Raw genomic sequence first — 19637 nt, forward strand, 5'->3', positions numbered from 1 at the left:
AGCAGGAGAGTGAGTTCTCGAGTGGGGCAGTCATGCTGAGCCTTACGCAGCAAATACTGTAGCTCATTGCGGTGTTGCACTTGCAAAGCAGAGAGGGAGCTTCCCATACTTACCACAATGAAAAATACTCACCAGGATCCGCGAAGCGGATGAGTGACGCGTCTGAAACCCTTGCCGGGCGAGGTGAGTGCTGAGGGCCCCACGTTTGGGCGCCAGTTGTGGCGGTTCAATGACAAGACAGAACATAGCTTTTAGCAAGCAAGCGGCTGGTCTCTGCTAACAGGCTTCTGCCTGTCAGCTTTCCACCTTCCCCTTTATTCTCTCTCTCCCCCCACGCATTACATTCTCCAACAGATAAAAGGAATACACTGGCTTTGTTTAACATTCTTATTTACCAATTTCTATCTACCGCATTCCTTGCTCTCGGGCCTTGAGCCCAGTCCTGAGAGGCTTCCCACGGTTCATGTCATCTTGGCGAGATTCCAAGGTTGATGCCCTTGAGAGGAGCTGTGTGTGCACAGGTCCAGCACAACACTCTGGATGTGCCCTGAATGTTGCCAAGCGCATAAACCCTGTATGAATCCCACAAGGTGGTCTAAGCATTAGAAAAGAATTAGCATACACAGAGTGTATCATTATCATATTAAAAGTTAACATGTCAAGCTGAGCACCCAAAATTAGAGGCCTCCTTATAGAATTCAGTAACAAAGGCCAAATCCCTTAGAAATTCTAGGATTTTCCTTTTGCATTGCATGGTTTCTCTCCCTCACACACAGGCTTGTCCGTGGAATGGTATACCACTATACCACTCCACATATTTAGCCCGTCCACCAAAATAGTCCTTTCGGCTACTCCCAAAGCTCCTAAAAACAGTTTCTCTCTGCTTCCTGAAATTACAGTGAAATGGTGCACCACAGTGCCTGGTAGTGTGTGCCTGATTACAGCAAAGCCATTTAGGTACTTTACAGAAAATTACAGGGATTTCAGAGACATTTTTTTCCGGTAGGGGACTTATCCTGCAACCTTTAATCATGTGGGTAATCCATTGTCTTTATTTGGACTTCAGGACTGAAGCCTATGAGTGGCAAGAGTGCTGAGGAGAAGAATTGTAACAACAGCAGGACATGAAATTCATTCAGAACAATTCATAATGGTTTGTCTAGTTACTGCGGAGAATTTGAGGTCAATATATTTTTTTTGTATTGTGAAAAAACAAAACGTCTATAGCAACTGTGATTCACATTAGTGCTGAATTGAACTTTTCTCCACAAATGCTTTTCCCTCAGGATTTTTGGGAATGGGACATGTTTGTCCTCAGAGACTTCCCTCCAGCCATTAATATGAGGTAATTGTTTGGCCATTCTGTGTTTGTTTCCATCTTAATGGCGTGTGTCTAATCAAAGAATTGGAACATTGACAAGGCAGTGATATAAAAGGCAGGTGATAAGCTGTGGTCTCTGCTTATTGTATGGCAACTTGCTTATTTTACTGCTCCTTGTCCACCTTTCTGCCCCATCTCCCAGTTGTTTGATTCATTAACACTTTGCATCTTGTCATAATCTGAACCGTGAGCTCTCTGGGCCAGGAACTTTTTAATGCATGTCTGTTCAGTGTTTGGCATAATAAAGCACTGATCCTTCACTGGTGCCTCTAGGTGCTACTCCACTACACATAAGTAAAACCTAATAATTAATGGCAGAATCTCTAGCAATGCACAGAACTTTTAAAAGTCAGTAGCCACTCTCACCATTCATGAAAGTAATAGCAGTATCTATGCGCATGTGTACTTAGCATTTCATCTGTAAGAGAGTTTATAAAAAATAGTTAATGACAATACCTCTGAGGTAGACAGGTAAGTATTTGTATTCCCATTTTACAGATGAGGAGTGGATTGTCCATTCCCTCACACCAATTTTACACCATTGACTTCACTGGAGTTACTCCAGAGTAGACAATAAGGCCCAAGGACTCTGACAGGCCAGAATTAGAAATTGGAGTTCCTGACTCTCAGCCCTGATCTCAGACCACGAGGCCACATTCTTGTCCCTTTCTCTTGATGGGCCAGACTCTCTAAACTGGCCAAACGTTGCTTGGCACAAGTCTTGATGGGAGGAAAGAAGCCACAGCTCCTTGTGGGATCCCCCTTAAAGGAGATTCCTTGTCCTGAAGAGGGCTTTATGGAAGAGGTAGTACATTTCCCCTTCTAGGGCTGTGGGGGAATGATGTGTTTCTCTCAGCTCCATTGCCCTAACTTCAACCTGCCCATATCTCCTCTAGACCACTCATTCTTCACTCACCTGGGATAGAATACAGACCAACACATTGACCTGCTGGGTCATAATGGTTCACATTCAAAACCTCCTAATTGATCAACATCATAGATCATCATTTTGATCATCAACCCAGCAGAGACCTCTGGTCAAACAAAGTTTCCTGAACCATCCTCGAGCTCATCCCAGCTCCATGAGATATGGGTCTGATGTCAGCTCTCACAGGGACTCATAATAATTATTAATAATTATTTCTTTGCTAGACATTGGAAATATCATATACTCCAGTTTATTATTCCGAGAAAGGCAACACTCCCATTACAATCAGTAAGACCGGAGTAAGGATGAGAGAGAATCAGATCCTTAAAGCAATATTTTAAGAGTGCACCTTGAGTTTGTGCAGATGTTGTACAATGCACATATCACCTTTGGTTCTTTTACATATTGCCTCTCTTCATACATTCTTCTACTCCACCTTTCTGAGTCTTAAAAAAGAAAATAAGCATTATGTGTTCTAGATATAAAATGATTTCATGCCAGTGGTGGTTCTGTTGCTGGGGAATCAGGACACAACCCACTCAGAAAAAAGAGGAATCAAAAGAAATTTGCCCCCAGTTGTGTGTGGGCTGCACTCACCTGCTAATTTAACCAGAACTGATTCTTATAACCTAGACGAAAGCAGGGCAAGCAGAGGCTGTTGCTGTGTAGCATACATTCCACCAGAGGTCTCCAAAGCTATAGCTGAAAGGATTCAAGAAAAGTGTTCTCACAGCATGAACAGCAGCACAACCAGCCACAGCACTGTAGATGGCCCTTACTTATGGCCTGGTGCCAAGAGGAACTTAGCATGTGGAACTCCCAATGTGTGACAATCACCCCTGTGCATATGACAAGCACAAGAGTTATTCATCATTTAAGCACTTGTGCAGGCCCCGTGTGCAGCAGGGAATTTCACCCTTTGAGAACATCCACTGTTACATAACGTTTGATTTTTTAAAAAATACAAGGGACATATGCAATTATGCTTCAAGACGTACCCCATCCAATAACAGATGGGAGTCAGGAATAAAGTTTTCCTGTGGGCAGGTCATACCATCATGCTCTATTATGGAGTTTCTTGCATCTTCTTCTGGAGCATCTTGTATTGGTTTCTGGGCGATAGGATGCGGGAGTAGATGGACTGATCCAGTATAGCACTTCCTAATCCTAGGACACCAATTGGAGTTTCAAGGTGCTCAAGATCAAGCCTTTAATGAGGCTCTGTATGTTTCAAGGGCAAGTTGCTGTGTCTCAGTTAATGTGCTTGCAGCTGGAAGGTTAAATAGCAAATTAAACACGTTTGATCTAAAATCACAGTACCAATTAAACTTAGTGGGACATGCTGAAATGTTGAAAAGGCAGCTTGGGGAGGGGGAGAGGGGGCTCTCTTAATATTAACTTTTTTAAAATTTGCAACAAAATTGAAATTAAACTGAAAATATATATATAAAAAAAGTCTACAAACTTTAAAGTCATGATGAAACTTTAAAGCTGTTGGGGTGGACTTTTGGATACATTAAGTGTATTAGCCATACATATATGTTAGGTGTAGTATACACAACATTAATAGGTATTACTTGCATGGTATTAATATAATATACATTCTATATATGGGTCGGGAAGTTATATTAAATGAATGTTTTATGCTTTCTTCACAACTCTGTTTACCCATGTGAAGCATCCTGTTAGGATATAGATATTCAGGCCTGTCTGTAAAGGCCTGTACTTTAAGAATTTAGGGGTATTCTTATCACTTGGCTAGTTCTAGAGGTATAAAAGAAAGAATCAAAATCACTGTCTGCTGGTGTAAGGGCCTTCTCTTACTGTGACAGTTTAAGGCCCTGTTCTTAGGCTAAGGCCTTTGGCTAAGCAGCAGAGGCAGCCATAAGCCAGGAAGCAAACAGTCACATCCTCACATTCCAAACTAGTCACATTGAAAGAAGGTGCTATTGGGCTGTTAGGAATACAATCCTGTCCTGATAATTCCTATCACCTCCAGAGAAAGGGAAGTGCCTAGAAAATGTAAAAGGAAACTTAGTTTGATAGCATCCTGTCTGGCAAGAACTCACTTATCAATAGCTGGGATGTGAAATCCTCACTTCTGTATTGTTTTGTTATTAGAGTTCCCACTTTGCTATTGTTTGTCTGTATAATCTCTGTCTGGTTCTGTGATTGTTTCTGTCTGCTGTATCATTAATTTTGCTGGGTGTAATCTAATTAAGGTGGTGGGATATAATTGGTTAGCTAATCATGTTACAATATGTTAGGATTGGTTAGTTAAATTTCAGTAGAATGATTGGTTAAGGTATAGCTAAGAATATTACTATATAAATTAGGGGCAAACAGGAAGTAAGTTGGGATTCGAAAATAAGGAAAAGGAACTTGTATTTAAGCTTGCTGGAAGTTCACCCCAATAAACATCGAATTGTTTGCACCTTCGGACTTCGGGTATTGTTGCTCTCTGTTCATGCGAGAAGGACCAGGGAAGTGGGAGAGTGAAGGAATAAGCTCTCTAACACATCCTTCAACACTTTGGAAAATAGGAACCTTGTTAAAGCAAAGATGCATAAATACTTTGTACCAAGTACAGTTGGGGAGTACTTTCAAGTGGGATGTAGTATTCAGAATAAGATATGTAAAAGTATAGGGATGTACCTTCGCAGACCAGTAGCTGAAATGCTAGTATCCAAAACAAAGATAAGGAAGGTCCAGAACAACAGGTTAAGGAACTTGCACAAACTGGTAAGTTGGATTTTAATGAAGCATAAAAAGTTTTGTAACTTGTAAAATCATCTTATAAATATTACTAGCTGAAATGTGTATCTTTGAAGCACACCTTCAGTGTAAGAGGAACAAGCTGTGAAAATTTGCTTCCTGGATGGAGGGTACATGTTATCTCCTTTTCATATAGTACTGTTTTGTCTTTAGACAAACCGTGTAGCTAAGTTCAGTTATTTGGTCTCTTCTTTTTAAGAACAAACTGTTGGTGTACTCAAGCCAGTGACCCTCCACTTGGTAAGGCAACTCCCATTTTTTCATATGCTGTGTATTTATACCTCCCTACTGTATGTTCCCCTCCATGCATCTGATGAAGTGGGTTTTAGCCCACAAAAGCTTATGCCCAAATAAATTTGTTAGTCTCTAAGGTGCCACAAGGTCTCCTCATTGTTCAAGCCATTGGTTCACTTCAAGTCAATAAGTGTAAATAGTTGGGAGCCTTCTAGTGGACACCTCTGCCCCCTGTTTGAGTAGCTATGCCCTGCCAAAGATGCACTGTAGATATGTAGCTAGGTCTTCTGTATTTGTGCATAGTTAATAAACAATTGGACTCCAACTGTGCCTGTGTGGTTATTCCCATATTTGTAATGTTTTGTAAAGAGGAAGGACACAATGTCATATAATAGGGTTGGGTTAAACCCAGTGTATGAAACAATTAACTGAAACCAAAGCAGGGACTTCAGGAGCTGCACCTGGACCACTTTTGTTATAGTTACAGAACTGGGGTGCTGATTCTGACTTTCATACTAGTTTTAGACTGGTGTTACTCCACTGAGTCCAATGGAGTTATTTCAGATCTACACTGGTGTACGAAAGAGTAGAATTTCTGTTCATGGACTTAAAAACAGGTGGAATGAAGTCTTTGTAGTACTCTGAAGAACAACAGCGAGGTGCCAATGTCTTTCATAGGAAAAGAGTACAGGCCTCTTTAAATAGTTTGTGAGACCTCTAGTGGGGCTTACTATGGTCTATGTTGCAGAGCCACCACAAACTTGTCAGAGTAGCAGTAGGTATGTAGTACACATCTCTGTGTTTATATAATAAACATATTTATTTGGGACCACGTGGTCCCTGTGGTTTCTTCATATTGTTTGTAGTTTTTAAAGAACAAAAGACAACAATTGGCTACACCCCAAAGTAAATCTTTAATCTAATTACAATGTGTATGGAGTAGGAGGGATGATGATTTAGCACCAGGGCATAAGCAAACAATTCTTTGTGGTAAGTGTTCTCATTATCACATGTCCTCCCAGCTGGTCTGATTTCCCTGCTTCTCCTGCAGTGATGTCTCAGCAAAACTCTAGCATTTTGCCACAGAGCAGTTCATAGAATAGAATCATAGAATATCAGGGTTGGAAGGGACCTCAGGAGGTCATCTAGTCCAACCCCCTGCTCAAAGCAGGACCAATCCCCAATTTTTGCCTCAGATCCCTAAATGGCCCCCTCAAGGATTGAACTCACAATCCTGGGTTTAGCAGGCCAATGCTCAAACCACTGAGCTAGTTCTTTCAGTTAGTTACCCCATGGTCATTTCCCACTTCTGTGCCTCCTTTTGACATGCACAAAAAAGTGAATATTCATCGAGCTGCAGGAAGACTCAGAATTGGAGGGGATGAAAAATACGGAATTTTGAAATAAAAAACAGGGACAAATTATTTGCAAAAATGTTTGCGAGAAATGTCCCTGTTTTTCAACCTGGGATGCAGCTGTGGGGGTAGCAGAGTCACAGGGCTGTAGGACGCACAGAGGAGGAGGGGAGCCCTTGCTAAGGATAGCCTGCGCCCAGGGAGCATTGCAGAAAAGAACTCCCATTTTAAGGGCTTCAACAGGCACGCATGAGACTCTTTTTTTTTTACGCTTAATTAGAAGAGTTACATTTTCATAGTGCAGTTTTGAGAGTTCCACCTTAAAAAGGTCTCATTTCAGTACAAATGCAACTCTTCTGTAGTCCTGAAATCACTCATTTCCAAAACCTCTGACTCAGCACTAAATCTCAGCTCAGAATGAACTCTTCCCTTTCTGATGCAAACAGTACTTGAAAGCCAAGTTCTTCTACGGACAACAGCAAACTCAAGGGCCAGTCTCTGTGCCCTTGGACAGCTTTTGCTAATTACCGATGCAGCAATACAAGGAGAATATTATCAGGCATGTACAACTATCTTGAGAACAGGTCTGGAGCCATGCATACTAGCCACATACTTTGGGAATAATGATAACATTCAACCAATAAAATACCTTTTAATGGTATTTCATCTATTCTAAACCTAGTGCTCAGTAGATCTGATGGTGCCCTGGAAGAAATAATTGACAGAATGGAATGTTTAGAATGGGTTGAAAATTTTCCTAGAAAATAGTTTTTCATGGGAAAATGTTGATTCAACAGACATGCAACATGCTGTGACAGAGCAGAGAAACCCCACACCAGCAGAGAAAGGGTTAAAGAGAGCCTGTGGGTCCAGCTAGCCCTGCCCCGCTCTACCTGCAGCCAACGTCAGGACTGGAGGGGGAAGAAAAGGAGAGAACCTGACGCAGTTCAGGGCTAACAGGCAAATATTTGGGAATATGTAAATATTTGTGATCAAATAATAAGTATCCAATAAAAATAGCCAGCAACATTCTGAGCCCACCTGAATCCTTCCCAACGTCATTATTCTCAGGAAGACTGGTTAAATATTGGAAACATTTATTTGAAATTCTTTTAGCTAGATTATGCTATCTGACCTAAATTAGGTGAATTTTAGGGAGGGTTAAGGTGTCCACTGTATATTTCAAAGTGTGTTCTTTAAATATCTATTTATTTAAGAAATACTTGATTAGAGCAGCCACAATGAAAATAAAAGATGGGCTTCTAGTCTGATTTCCTGCATAAGACAAGATGCAAAATTACAGCCAGCTACTGTATTGAGTCATTTTGTATTAAGTTACTGTATTAAGTCATCCAGTAACTAGTGTTTGACAAAAGCATATCTTCAAACACAAATTATTGGACTAGATCTGTATCCAGGCTTCTCAGTAGCATTTGGAGCCAGGGCTTTGTTTATGCCCATCTCTGGTGTAAATGAGTGCTGTGCACCAGCCAAAGTTGAACTCCAAGGTAGAGATGAGGTGCAATTAAAAAGTGCAAACTATATCTTATCTGACGTGTGTACCTCAGTAAGAATAAGGGAGGGTGATTGGTGCTGACCTTATTAAAATATAAAGAGATGAATTCCAATATGTGTATTGCTTGATTGAAAAAACAGAAGTTCATAGTATGTACATGTTAATGCATTTATAGCAAATCATGATACATTTTTGATTTGAAGCTCTGCTTTTGGGCTGACCAATTAACACCTCCTTGTCCAGTGTTATATTTTTAAATAGGCCTCTTGTTTGTCGTCTCCCTAGGTGATCTGTCAGGATTGGACAGACCTACAGGGAAATTCTCCAGGGGCACTTAAGGCTTGTAGTACTCCCAAGACCTGGCAAAGCAGTGGCAAATGAAGTGCAGATTCATTTTTTCTGTCGACCCAAGTCCTTGCTGTATGGGGTCCTAAAGTTGAAGAGAGTTTAGCTCCTCAGATCTACCAGAGGGTCCCACTGCTGGAGAAGGAGGTGGAGAAGGTAAGGATTTAGGTGGGGTGGGAGCCAGCCTCGATTGCACTGTTTCCTCATATTTGATTTCTGCTCACCACCAAGTTATATATTTTGAGTATGGTCTGAGAATACTCCATAATGACACCCTACATTCAAACACAAGAGACAGCAAATGTTAGGAGGGTAGTGTGTTTGTCAGGCCAACCCCTGAGGCAACTGCACCCATCAAAGAATCACAGTATGAAGCTTTAGCAATGGTCTGGTTAAGCTTCATGCATTTCCAAGTACCTCATGCTTGGATGAAAGCTGCATTCTGACCACATACAGTGTGATTCAACTCTTGTAATTATTGCCAGCAAATGCAAGTAAAGCCAACCTGTTCACTACCAGGGATATAGTCAGACATGAATACGTAACACCCATTGCTCAGGTTTCTGCACTGGCAGTCTGCTGGCTCCTGGTGCAATTCCAGGTGTCTGTTGCTCTCTCCAAAGCTGTGAATGGTGTGGGGCCCAGCTATGTGAGATACTACCTCTAACCATATACCCTGCCACTGCAGTTAAGATCAGTCCGGGAGCATTTGCTAGCAGAACTTAAGCTTAAACACTCCAGTCCCAATTTAGAAATGATCAGGGTGTGTCCTTCTCTGGCTCCCGCTGGAGGCATCAGTGCCCTGACCTCCCCCACCCTCTGATCAAGGAAAACCCACTCTCATCAGGCTACCACATGACTTTAGTGCTCCAGAGGCCCAGAAGAGCTAGGAGGAGACACTGGCTAAACTGGGAGCCAACAGGCCAGTTAAGAAGGCTTGCCTGCTGCTTGTCATGGGCAGTGTGGGGTGAGGAGGAGGTTCAGAGGAGGTTTTCCTCATTGCTAGCCCCGAATCCCAGAGCCAGGTCAGAACTTGCCTTGGGGGTGTTTTTGTTTGCTTAAAGGCAGACAGCCAGATTCTGAGTTTTGTTAACCGTTCAGAGACTGATGCTGAGCTTTTGGCACTGACTGCCCTGCTTCGAGCAGGCAGCCTCAACCCATGACTTATGCAGGAAGTGCCTGCAACACCACACTTGGCCCTGCAGGAGGTGCTATGGAACAGCCCTACCTGTGACAGCCCTACCTACACCCTACTGTATCCTATGCTTTCTTAAGCCCTCCTGTTGGTTACTTTATCCTACACCTTTTTACCCCCCACCCCACTGGTTCCTTTATTTACTACAATTCTGCCTTTCTACCCCTTCGATATGAAAATTACAGCATGTTATGCCCACATTCCAATGTGTCACTATCAGCACATATAACTAAGAATTTAGCTGATACACCCAGGCTCTGTCTGGAAGTATGGCTTCCTCTGCTGAGGGCCGTGCTTTTAGAATATGCTCCCCTTAGAAGGCCATTGAGGCACGATGCAGACGCATGCATATTTTGATTAGCTTTTTATTAAATGGTTTTTGTGCCCTTATTTTTGTGCTTGAACTTGCATTCCTCAGCCCCTGCAGCTAAGCTGATTTAGGTCCTATGCTTATTAGTAATAAACCATCCTAAATACAGGTTTCAGAGTAGCAGCCGTGTTAGTCTGTATTTGCAAAAAGAAAAGGAGTACTTGTGGCACCTTAGAGACCAACAAATTTATTTGAGCATAAGCTTTCGTGAGCTACAGCTCACTTCATCGGATGCATTCAGTGGAAAATACAGTGGGGAGATTTATATACACAGAGAACATGAAACAATGGGTGTTACCATACACACTGTAATGAGAGTAATCAGGTAAGGTGAGCTATTACCAGCAGGAGAGTGGGGGGGAAAAAACCTTTTGTAGTGATAATCAAGGTGGGCCATTTCCAGCAGTTGACAAGAACGTCAAAGGAACAGTGGGGGGGGGGGGGGGATAAACATGGGGAAATAGTTTTACTTTGTGTAATGACCCATCCACTCCCAGTCTCTATTCAAGCCTAAGTTAATTGTATCCAGTTTGCAAATTAATTCCAATTCAGCAGTCTCTCGTTGGAGTCTGTTTTTGACGTTTTTTTGTCGAAGTATCCTAAATTCGTTTCTTTTGAAAAAAGAAAAGGAATTTCTAAACATTTTTGAATTTTCCTTTAATTAAAATTTATTTTTAAAGTTTGAAAATGCAGCTCCGGCTATCTGCGTTCTGTCCCACAGGTGCCTGAGCTGCTGATGCTGCCCCTCCTTGGACAGGGGAGCATCTGGCAGATCTCTTCCAGCAAAGATGAAATCCACTCCCCCTGCATGGAAGCTGAGGATTCAGGCTCTGTGCAGGTGGAATGCAGAGTGTCTCAAGTGATGAAATCCAGACTCTCAGCCAGAGTGAGAGGCTGCCTATGCCCCTTCATAGCTACTGTTCAATTCTATGGGCTGGAATAGCATTTGCTATTCCCCTCTGTGCCCGGAGTACGAGGCCACTGAATTCATATAGATGTGAATGTGCAGCCCCTCCTCAGGCCTGCCCTATTGTGGCTTTCCATGCCGGACTACGCAGACCCAGAGACCCTTTTGTAGCACACAAGGGGCGTGCAGGCAGCCTTGTTGAATGCTCTGCTATGGACCCCCATCTGCTGTGAGGCCTCAGTGGTGTTAAGAGAGACCCTGGTGTTGTTCCTCCTAACCAGGGTGCATTTCATCCTTAGTGACAACCCAGTGCATACTCTGGTCAGCGCTTTGTTGCTACCCTTTGCCACATTCCTCCTTATTTCTCCTTGTTCCTCCTTTCCCCTTTGTTCTACCACTTGCTGCTTTCTTTGCTATTCCCCCTTCTACTTTTTGGGCAAGCAGGCCAGTTCTCCCAAGCACTGCTCATGTGACCTACAGTACTAATAGCATGTGATCTATAAAATTAATACTAGAAACATGTAAGAGGAAACCTACTGAGGTTTTGGTCATGACTGCCCTATAAATCGTATCTTAAGGTTTTTTTTTGTTGAAATTCAAAACTTCCGGAGCTGCTACTTCCCCTTTTGTGCAGATGGGAGAAGTCTTGGCTCCACTTCCCACTGTTTACCAGTCATGATATCTGCATCAGTAGAAATCCCCGTGCTAAAAATGACACCTTCATTTCCTGTGTAGACATATCATCATAGGTAGGTCATTTGCCCAAGGTCAAGCAGCAGGTCTGTGGCAAAGTCAATGGCTGCAACTAGATTTCCCAGCTCCTTGACTTGTGCCTTAAGTTTGTTTCTACTCCTATTCAAGTCAATGGAAAAATTCCTACTGATGTTGATTAATTTAATCAATTTAATAGTATACATTAAATAGTAATCAATAATTAGATAAATTCATGGAGGACAGGTCCATCAATGGCTATTAACCAAGATGGTCAAGAATGCAACCCCATCCTCCGGGTGTCCGTAAACCTCTGACTGCCAGAAGCTGGGACTGGATGACAGGGGATGGATCACTTGATAATTGTTCTATTCTGTTCATTCCCTCTGAGGCATCTGTCACTGGCCACTATTGGACCACAGGATACTGGGCTAGATGGACCATTGGCTTGACCCAATATGGCCATTCTTATGTTAATGGTGTAGGAACAAGCTCTTAGTCACTAGACCATGGTTCTTCGGAAAGGTACACACAGACTTGGAGACACACACAAATTCCCTCCACCAAAATATCACTTGATTGTTATTTATATTGAAAGCGTGCTGATAAATAAACTTGTGCTGGCCAGACTCTCACATAATCATTGAATTAGAGCAGTGGTTCCCAAACTTGTTCTGCCGCTTGTGCAGGGAAAGCCCCTGGCAGCCCGGCTCGCCAGGGGCTTTCCTTGCACAAGCAGTCGAACAAGGTTCTGAAGATTCAGAGCAGGCTGCGCAGCGGGGACAGGAGGACGGTGAAGAAATTTGGCAACATGTGACCTCCAGAAGAAGAAGGGGGAACGTCCATGTACCAGCAACGGCGATACAGGTAAGTAACCGTTTTCATGTTCTCTCCACAGGTACCATTGCGGGGAGTGGCCCAGATGATACGTCTGGGGGAAGGGAGCAGAAGGAGACTCCACCAGTTGAAAGGCATGAGATGCACTGTCCTAAGGTTGGGGGTTCCACGACCACCACTCCCAAGAGAAGGAAGCAGGTGGTGGTGGTCGGGGACTCTCTCCTCAGGGGGACTGAGTCATCTATCTGCCGCCCTGACCGGGAAAACAGAGAAGTCTGCTGCTTGCCGGGGGCTAAGATTCGCGATGTGATGGAGAGTCTGCCGAGACTCATCAAGCCCTCGGGCCACTACCCCTTCCTGCTTTTCCACGTGGGCACCAATGATACTGCCAAGAATGACCTTGAGCGGATCACTGCAGACTACGTGGCTCTGGGAAGGAGGATAAAGGAGTATGAGGCGCAAGTGGTGTTCTCATCCATCCTCCCCGTGGAAGGAAAAGGCCGGGGTAGGGATTGTCGAATCTTGGAAGTCAATGAATGGCTACGCAGGTGGTGTCAGAGAGAAGGCTTTGGATTCTTCGACCGTGGGTTGGTGTTCCAAGAAGGAGGAGTGCTAGGCAGAGACGGGCTCCACTTAACGAAGAGAGGGAAGAGCATCTTCGCGAGCAGGCTGGCTAACCTAGTGAAGAGGGCTTTAAACTAGGTTCACCGGGGGAAGGAGACCAAAGCCCTGAGGTAAGTGGGGAAGCGGGATACCAGGAGGAAGCACGAGCAGGAGCGTGTGAGAGGGGAGGGCTCCTGCCTCATACTGAGAATGAGGGGCGATCAGCGGGTTATCTCAAATGCCTATATACAAATGCACAAAGCCTGGGAAACAAGCAGGGAGAACTGGAGGTCCTGGCAAAGTCAGGGAATTATGATGTGATTGGCATAACAGAGACTTGGTGGGATAACTCGCATGACTGGAGTACTGTCATGGATGGGTATAAACTGTTCAGGAAGGACAGGGAGGCCAGAGAAGGTGGGGGAGTTGCACTGTATGTAAGGGAGCAGTACGACTGCTCAGAGCTCAAGTGTGAAACTGCAGAAAAACCTGAGAGTCTCTGGATTAAGTTTAGACGCGTGAGCAACAAGGGTGATGTCATGGTGGGAGTCTGCTATACACCACCGGACCAGGGGGATGAGGTGGACGAGGCTTTCTTCCAGCAAGTTGCAGAAGCTACTAGATCGCACGCCCTGGTTCTCATGGGCGACTTCAATCATCCTGATATCTGCTGGGAGAGCAATACAGCGGTGCACAGACAATCCAGGAAGTTTTTGGAAACTGTAGGGGACAATTTCCTGGTGCAAGTGCTGGAGGAACCAACTAGGGGCGGAGCTCTTCTTGACCTGCTGCTCACAAACCGGGAAGAATTAGTAGGGGAAGCAAAAGTGGATGGGAACCTGGGAGGCAGTGACCATGAGATGGTCAAGTGCAGGATCCTGACACAAGGAAGAAAGGAAAGCAGCAGAATACGGACCCTGGACTTCAGAAAAGCAGACTTTGACTCCCTCAAGGAACTGATGGGCAAGATCCCCTGGGAGAATAACATGATGGGGAAAGGAGTCCAGGAGAGCTCGCTGTATTTTAAAGAATCCTTATTGAGGTTACAGGGACAAACTATCCCGATGTGTAGAAAGAATAGTAAATATGGCAGGCAACCAACTTGGCTTAACAGTGAAATCCTTGCTGATCTTAAACACAAAAAAGAGGCTTACAAGAAGTGGAAGATTGGACAAATGACCAGGGATGAGTATATAAATATTGCTCGGGCATGTAGGAATGAAATCAGGAAGGCTAAATCACACCTGGAGTTGCAGCTAGCGAGGGATGTTAAGAGTAACAAGAAGGGTGTCTTCAGGTATGTTGGCAATAAGAAGAAAGCCAAGGAAAGTGCGGGCCCCTTACTGAATGAGGGAGGTAACCTAGTGACAGAGGATGTGGAAAAAGCTAATGTGCTCAATGCTTTTTTTGCCTCTGTCTTCACGAACAAGGTCAGCTCCCAGACTACTGCACTGGGCAGCACAGCATGGGGAGGAGGTGGCCAGCCCTCTGTGAAGGAAGAAATGGTTTGGGACTATTTAGAAAAACTGGACGTGCACAAGTCCATCGGGCCGGTTGCGTTACATCCGAGAGTGCTAAAGGAATTGGCGGATGTGATTGCAGAGCCATTGGCCATTATCTTTGAAAACTCATGGCAATCGGGGGAAGTCCCGGAAGACTGGAAAAAGGCTAATGTAGTGCCCATCTTTAAAAAAGGGAAGAAGGAGGATCCTGGGAACTACAGGCCAGTCAGCCTCACCTCAGTCCCCAGAAAAATCATGGAGCATGTCCTCAAGGAATCAATTCTGAAGCACTTAGAGGAGAGGAAAGTGATCAGGAACAGTCAGCATGGATTCACCAAGGGCAAATCATGCCTGACTAATCTAATTGCCTTCTATGATGAGATAACTGGTTCTGTGGATGAAGGGAAAGCAGTGGATGTGTAATTCCTCGACTTTAGCAAAGCTTTTGACACGGTCTCCCACAGTATTCTTGTCAGCAAGTTAAAGAAGTATGGGCTGGATGGATGCACTACAAGGTGGGTAGAAAGTTGGCTAGATTGTCGGGCTCAACGGGTAGTGATCAATGGCTCCATGTCTAGTTGGCAGCCGGTATCTAACGGAGTGCCCCAAGGGTCGGTCCTGGGGCCAGTTTTGTTCAATATCTTCATTAATGATCTGGAGGATGGTGTGGATTGCACCCTCAGCAAGTTTGTGGATGACACTAAACTGGGAGGAGTGGTAGATACGCTGGAGGGTAGGGATAGGATACAGAGGGACCTAGACAAATTGGAGGATTGGGCCAAAAGAAATCTGATGAGGTTCAACAAGGACAAGTGCAGAGTCCTGCACTTAGGACAGAAGAATCCAATGCACCACTACAGACTAGGGACCGAATGGCTATGCAGCAGTTCTGCAGAGAAGGACCTAGGGGTGACAGTGGACGAGAAGCTGGATATGAGTCAGCAGTGTGCCCTTGTTGCCAAGAAGGTCAATCGCATTTTGGGCTGTATAAATAGGGGCATTGCCAGCAGATCGAGGGACATGATCATTCCCCTCTATTCGACATTGGTGAGGCCTCATCTGAAGTACTGTGTCCAGTTTTGGGCCCCACACTACAAGAAAGATGTGGAGAAATTGGAGAGAGTCCAGCGAAGGGCAACAAAAATGATTAGGGGTCTGGAACACATGACTTATGAGGAGAGGCTGAGGGAACTGGGATTGTTTAGTCTATGGACGAGAAGAATGAGGGGGGATTTGATAGCTGCTTTTAACTACCTGAAAGGTGGATCCAAAGAGGATGGATCTAGACTATTCGCAGTGATAGCAGATGAGAGGACAAGGAGTAATGATCTCAAGTTGCAGTGGGGGAGATTTAGGTTGGATATTAGGAAAAACTTTTTCACTAGGAGGGTGGTGAAACACTGGAATGCGTTACCTAAGGAGGTGGTGGAATCCCCTTCCTTGGAAGTTTTTAAGGTCAGGCTTGACAAAGCCCTGGCTGGGATGATTTAGTTGGGATTGGTCCTGCTCTGGGCAGGGGGTTGGACTAGATGGCCTCCAGAGGTCCCTTCCAACCCTGATATTCTATGATTCTATGAACCACTGAATTAGAGACAGGTCTGAACCAGAATGCTGACTCAAAGCTTCCCAAATACTAGCACATTTCAAGTGTAGATCTGATCTTTGGAAATGGGCCTTGTTTATGCAACAGGCTGAAACAAACCCTGGATCCAAACACCCTCAGAGTTTTCATCTGGATCTGCACTGTAGACATCCATTTTAAGGTAACCTCTGTCCTTTTTGCATAAATAGAACATGTCATTTGTGTATATGGCAAACACTTTGCACTGCACAAGGCTCAGTGATATGAATATATGATTTTTGACTGCAAAGGAGTCAGTGGGGATGCTATAACTCTGAATACCATTGAAGATTACATGCTGTTAGGGGGCTTATTCCTTCACCCACTTACTTCCCTGGTCCTTCTCGCATGAACAGAGAGCAACAATACCCGAAGTCCAAAGGTGCAAACAATTCGATGTTTATTGGGGTGAACGTCCAGCAAGCATGATTCCAGTTTCCTTCCTTAGTGTCCCCCTTCCCAGCTCTGACACCACAGAGCCTTACACCTGTGTCCCTGTTCCCATTCCTGCCCTTAGCCAAACATGGTTCCAATTTCCCCACCCCCATTCCCTGTTCCCATCTCCCCCACCCACACACCCACCCACTCACTTCCTGATTGACTGCAGGCTATATAATAAAACTTGAGTTCTGCTTAGCTATACCTTAACCAATCATTTTCCTGAAATTTAACTAACCAATCCTAGCAGATTGTAACATGATTATGTAACCAATTATATCCCACCACCTTAATTAGTTTACACCCAGCAAAATTAATGATACAGCAGACAGAAACAATCACAGAACCAGACAGAGATTATACAGACAAACAATAGCAAAGTGGGAACTATAATGACAATAGAGAAGTGAGGATTTCACATCCCAGCTATTGATAAGTGAGTTCTTGCCAGACAGGATGCTATCAAATGAAGTTTCCTTTTACATTTTCTAGGCACTTCGCTTTCTCTGGAGGTGATAGGCATTATCAGGACAGGACTGTATTCCTAAGAGCCCAATAGCACCTTCTTTCAATGTGACTAGTTTGGAATGTGAGGATGTGACCGTTTGCTTCCCAGCTTATGGCTGCCTCTGCTGCTTAGCCAAAGGCCTTAGCCTAAGAACAGCACCTCAGACTGTCACAGTAAGAGAAGGCCCTTATGCCGGCAGACGGTGATTTTGATTCTTTTATATCTCTATAACTAGCCAAGTGATAAGAATACACCTAAATGCTTAAAATACAGGCCTTTGCAGACAGGCCTGAATATCTATATCCTAACACATGCCTGTTATCTTCTATATATGAAAAATACAAGCATCCACCATTATGTAAGTATCCACTTAAGGAGGGTACTTCCTTCACAGGGGCTGACTTCTCCCAACACACATAACTACAACTCGTGCCCTTTTAGCTGTCACTGCCTCTTGCCACTAACTATACCATTGGTTATAATGAATGGGAAAAGAAACTCCACTAAATCTAAAAACTGCATCCACAAATAGAAGAAAGGAACCGAGACAACAGGAATGCAACTAAAGCAGAACTCATGAGCTGCAGTCACCTCTGTCCTAACTGTTCTCTCCATCCTTGTCTGTTTCTTATTCTTTGTCTAAGTTATAGTGTAAGCATCTCAGAGCAGGAGCAGCTCCTTTTCCAGGCCTGTTAAGCACTGACAGTCCATTACTGAAGAAGTAAATAATACTACTAACCTCTCTCTAGTTCTGTCAGCTAGTTTATGACAGAAGCATTGTAGCACTACGCTGAGGATTAACTGTTTGCTGAACTTGATCTGGACACATATTTCTGCCATATTTTAACTTCACAATCTGTTGGTATTTGAGATGATGTATCCAATTTCCCTCATGCTGTTTAAGGCTTTTCCTTCTGTCTCTGGGAATACTTTCACATCTGGGGACAGTCCATAGTTGTTTTTTTTCCTGCCATGACCCCAATTGCCCAAATATACCCTCTTTGTACTTTCTGATCAGGTCCTGCGATATCAGAATGTGGCCTCTCCTTTTCTCTTCAGCAGCCCTGTAACAATGGCCCTCTAAGGGCTGTGCTCAAAGTTTGCCTATCGAGACCACTAACTCCCCATAATGCTGTACCCGCAGTCTGCCTCTCATATATATGGACTTCTCTTGGTGATATCATAAGGTTAAGAACATAACATAAGAACGGCCACATTGGATCAGACCAATGTCCATCTATCCTAGTATCCTGTCTTCCAATAGCGGTCAGTGCCCGGTGCTTCAGAGGGAATGAACAGAACAGGTTACCGTCGAGTGATCCATCCCCTGTTGCCCATTTCCAGCTTCTGGCGAACAGAGGCTAGGGACACCATCCCTGCCCATCCTGGCTAATAGCCATTGATGGACCTATCCTCCATGAACTTATCTAGTTCTTTTTTGAACTCAGTTATAGTCTTCATTAGTTTGGATCCACCACATTTTGGGTGAAATTCACCCCCTCACTACAAAGCTTATGCCTTGCTTGGGTCCTGAAAATAAATGGAGCTTAGTTCAGTCCTGTGTCCTAGAAAGCAAAAGAAGACAAGCACACACAAAAGGGGAAAGATAAGAATAGCAAAGATAGAAAATGAAGCTTAAGTCTCTGGTGTTGACTTTCACTTGCAGCCTCACTGTTGGAAAAACACAAGCACAGCATATCGTCTTGTCAGCCACACCAAGACCTGGCAAAGTTATTACAAGGCTGTTTGGGCTATTGCTTTTAGCTGCCTCTCTGGTCATAGGCTTACAGCAGGATTGCAAAATATAGTCTTGGCTGGCTAAGCCAGACTTTTATTCGACAGAAGGCAAAAAGAAAGGGATCGGAAAGAATAGAAATAAGATGGGGGAAGAGAAAGGACACACTGGGAGTGGGGGAGAAGATGTGACAGGGTCTTACATGCCAGGTGGTGTTCAGGAATCAGCCTGAGCCACGGGAGGTGGTGACATCATCTGCATCCCTCACTTTGCCCTGGTTCAGTCAGAACATCTCTCAGGATCAGGATGATGAAGGCACAATTGTGTGATGCTGAATCCCAGGGTCCCAGGAGGTGGTCGGGGTAGCAGCCATGAGGGTGAAGCTTGGTCCTTCCCCTTTACGCTTAACCCTTTACATATTCAAAACAAGGGAATGACTGAGGGAGTAGAGAAAGTTGAAAGCAGAGAGGGGAATAGTTCTTGGGGGCAGAGAAGGAGCTAATAGAGAAGGTGGCAAAATAAGTTATTTGGGGAAGAAGAGGAGGAGATCTTGGGGTAGAGAAGGGCAAGTTGTTTGATACAGTGAAGCTGGCAAACAGGGAAGCTATTGGGGGCATATATTTACAATCTTGTCAACAATGGAATGTACAAACGCTTCATTAAAGTGGCCTACGCG

The 19637-nt window shown here is 44.2% G+C and overlaps 1 protein-coding gene across 1 annotated transcript in view; it reads right to left on the reverse strand.

Annotated features, from left to right (window-relative positions):
* Positions 1-3701, reverse strand: part of GNAT3 (G protein subunit alpha transducin 3) — a 61800-nt gene extending 58099 nt beyond the window's left edge. The window contains exons 1-2 of the transcript XR_006292549.1: positions 2907-3701; positions 2697-2755 (exon numbers count right to left, since the gene is read on the reverse strand). The gene's annotated coding sequence lies outside the window, so the exon portion shown is untranslated. The remainder of the gene's footprint in view (positions 1-2696; positions 2756-2906) is intronic.
* Between the last annotated feature and the right edge of the window lie 15936 nt (positions 3702-19637).

This window comes from Chelonia mydas, chromosome 1, assembly GCF_015237465.2.
Source record: "Chelonia mydas isolate rCheMyd1 chromosome 1, rCheMyd1.pri.v2, whole genome shotgun sequence".
Lineage (NCBI taxonomy): Eukaryota > Metazoa > Chordata > Testudines > Cheloniidae > Chelonia > Chelonia mydas.